This window comes from Octopus bimaculoides, chromosome 29 (assembly GCF_001194135.2).
Source record: "Octopus bimaculoides isolate UCB-OBI-ISO-001 chromosome 29, ASM119413v2, whole genome shotgun sequence".
In the NCBI taxonomy this organism is placed as follows: domain Eukaryota; kingdom Metazoa; phylum Mollusca; class Cephalopoda; order Octopoda; family Octopodidae; genus Octopus; species Octopus bimaculoides.
In genome coordinates this window covers 354,846-358,652 of record NC_069009.1, presented here as the reverse complement: position 1 = coordinate 358,652, position 3,807 = coordinate 354,846, and the positions used below count along the sequence as shown (strand labels likewise).

General features: G+C 37.2%; 1 protein-coding gene across 1 annotated transcript in view; it reads right to left on the bottom strand.

The window, feature by feature from the left end:
- The window catches only part of LOC106876535 (zinc finger protein 271), a 172,309-nt gene that overhangs the window by 102,027 nt on the left and 66,475 nt on the right, over positions 1-3,807 (bottom strand). The gene's annotated exons all lie outside the window — the stretch shown is intronic.

Here is a 3,807-nt window from a genome sequence, read left to right as displayed (position 1 = left end):
GAGTATATGCATATATACGTACAGGTATGTGCATACCTACGTCTACCTGTATATATAGGTGCATATCTGGGTACAGGACATTTGAAACAAAACGTAGACAAAAAAATAATAATAATAACCAGAGTACAGAACACACACAGGCCACATAGAGAACATTTTCCTTCATCAGCTGCCCCCATTCTAACACAGGCGTTTCGAAGAGTTAGGGCAGGACGCATCGTTAAAATGGCTCTTCCCACAGACCACAAATTAAATTTGTATACACAAATTGAATTTGTACCATGGAGGAATGTAGTGGTGGACAGAAAGCAAGACAGGAAAACAAACGGAAAAGGCTATACGGCCAGACGTGAAAAATTATGTGTATATTGAACGCTGTGAATAATAATAATAATATAATAATACTAATAATATAGCCTGAACAGGATAAACTACCCCTGTTTTGTAGAGAAAAGTGTAGGTGGCTATAAAGCGAGATTTATATATCTTAATTTGCAGAGGAATTTGTAGTGGGTAGTTTAGCTTAATCGGTCAAAGCATCGTGACATTTAATCACGGGGATGTGAATTCGTGTCCACAGCTAGCCACCTACACTTTTCTCTGCAAAATAAGGGTAGTTTATCCTGTTCAAGCTATATTATTAGCATTATTCTGCGATTGAGAATTTAAAAATCACTTCTTTAACTTTCTAAGACATCTCAACGCTTCTAAAAGCAAACTTCGTTTGTTTATTTATGTTTGTCATAATTTGAATTTATAATAATAATAATAATATTACGGATAAAAATCCAAACTTACAGGTAAAAACTCAATTAAATTCATTTACATTATCAAAAATTAAAATTAAATTTACAATAGTGATACATCTGTGTGTGTGCACATATGTACATGTATTTGTGTATGTATATATACATATAAATGCATGTGTGTGTGTGTGTGTATACACTTGCCTACATGTGTGTGAGGAAAAAAAAAAAAAAGCCAATCACAAAATGAAAAACAAAGTCAATTATGAACTAATGTCATGACTGGGTACAATGCACGTCTCAAGAATGCTGTTAGTACCTTCGATTATAAACCAGATCGTTAATTATTGTTAATTTTAATTAACTGGAATTTTTTTTTTTTTTTTTGCCCTTTTCATTTCATTCTTTTGCATTTTTTTTTTTTTTTAAATTTGTCTCACCTGCAATCATTGATATATGGTAGGTATCCTTGGTTTATTAAAACTTTTTAATAATCTGTACAGTTCTGTATTCTGTACAGTCAGTTTGTTGTAAATCCATATGACCCAGTGGATCAATCATGTCTGAAATTCATTGAATTATTATTATTATTATTATTATTGTCGTTGTTATAATTTGTTGCTTGGCACAAAGCTGGTGAGGTGGAAGAATTGGTAGCATGCTGGGACAATTAGCTTTGCGGCATTTCATCCATCTCTACGTTCTGAGTTCAAATTCCGTCAAGGTCGACTTTTCCCTTTAATCGTTTCAGGGGTTGATAAATTATTAAGTACCAGTAAAACACTGGGATCAAGGTAATTGACTCGTCCCCGCTCACCCCCAATTTCAGGCCTTGTGCCTATAATAGAAAGTGTGTATATATGTATGTTATGTATACTTATAAGGTAACCCCAAAATCTGTTCCGTAAAGAAAGTTATCTTGTATGTGTGTGTGTTTCTGCATACATATAACATGCATGTATATATATATATCTGAGAGATTTAGAAATTTATCATTTCTAATTTTTGTAACCAGTGAATGTATTTCACTGAAATAGTATATCCTTGCGAGAGTGAGACAGACTTCTTCATCTAGCCAGTCGTGCTACTTCAGGCTGATGACGAGCAAAGACTCAGAAACATGTCCCTGAATGCAGGGTAGGCTGGGTGGAGGAGTTTCTCTCCCCCTCTTAAGAATAAGTGCACAGGAAACGTGTCAAGGCCTAATAGGAAGCGGTCTGGCTTCCTAGGGCTAAACGGCAGTTGTATATTCCCTTGTTGGGACTGTCACTTTAAGTTGGCAGTATATAACTACTTTATATATATATATATATATATAGGGAAAAGAACCAAGGTTCATGAACTTGAATTTAATTGGGTTTTTACCTGTAAATTTGGATTTTTATCCCTAATATTTGCCAAATCAGACTGGAGCCTGGTGCAGCTCTCCATCTTGCCAGCATGGAAAACTAACATTAAAGGAGGATGATGTTGATGGTGGTGATGTCATTTACTTCCTTGTCCATCACCTACTCCCTTAGATCTTGCACTAATTACTTCACTTAATCCAGACTGGAGCCTGGTGTTGCCATCCGGTTTCACCAGTCCTCAGTCAAATCGTCCAACCCATGCTAGCATGGAAGGCGGACGTTAAACGATGATTATGATGATGATGATATATGTATGTATACATGGCAAAATAAAGGTTCCAGCAAAGTAGTGCAGTTGATATCATCGACTAACGACCCACTCCCTTTCTCACCAAAATTGCTAGCTTTGTGTCAAAAATTAGAAACCAGTGCGATTATTATTATTATTATTATTATTATCATTATTAGTATTATGCAAGTGAATCATGAAATGGTCTGTAATTGAATAATTAGGAAAATAAATTCAATTCTGGATTTTATTGGTTTTGTTGTTCTTCTCCTTCTTGTTTTTGCTGTTTAACCCAAGGTTCGTCCTGATCCACAGAAACCTACGATCGAAGACGTTTCATTTGTGACCATCCAGTCATTTATTCAGGCATAGTGTATCTAGGACTACATCATCCAATGTATAGTATAGTAGTTAGTATTAGGGATCCAGACAGACCTATGATCAGAGACGTTCCACCTGTGACCATCCCATCTTTTATTCAGGCATAGTGTATCTAGGACTACATCATCCAATGTATAGTATAGTAGTTAGTATTAGGGATCCAGACAGACCTATGTTCAAAGATGTCCCAGCTGTGACCATCCCATCTTTTATTCAGGCATAGTGTATCTAGGACTACATTATCCAATGTACAGTATGGTAGTTAGTATTAGTGGTTATAATTGCTGTTGTCGTTGTTTAGCACCAGGTCAGACAGACCTGTGATCAAAGGCATCCCAGCCGTGACCATCCCATATATATATTAAATTTGCCATCTATATTAAAGATGGTAATTAATATATATTACTGAAGCTGTAAATACCAAGATATACTCTTTTACTTGTTTCAGTCATTTGACTGCGGCCATGCTGGAGCACCGCCTTTAGTCGAGCAAATCGACCCCAGGACTTATTCTTTGTAAGCCTAGTACTTATTCTATCGGTTTCTTTTGCCGAACCGCTAAGTTACGGGGACATAAACACACCAGCATCGGTTGTCAAGCGATGGTGGGGGGACAAACACAAGCACATACACAGACATATACGACGGGCTTCTTTCAGTTTCCGTCTACCAAATCCACTCACAAGGCTTTGGTCGGCCCGAGGCTATAGTAGAAGACACTTGCCTAAAGTGCCACGCAGTGGGACTGAACCCGGAACCATGTGGTTAGTAAGCAAACCACTTACCACACAGCCAATAGATAGACAGACAGACAGACAGATGGATGAGCCATCAAGGAAATAGGCACGGAATCAGAAACTACCTGCTGACGATGCAGAAGGGTTTCCAGCATCGCAAATGATTTAGAAGATCTTGCAAAACTCTTGAGTAGCTCCTGTTGCTTCTGCGAGGGCCAAACCAACGCGTGTTTGACCTAAATTTGACAGTTTACATCCAAAAATAAAAGTATTTTTAACCCCCCCCCCCAAAAAAAAACACCAAC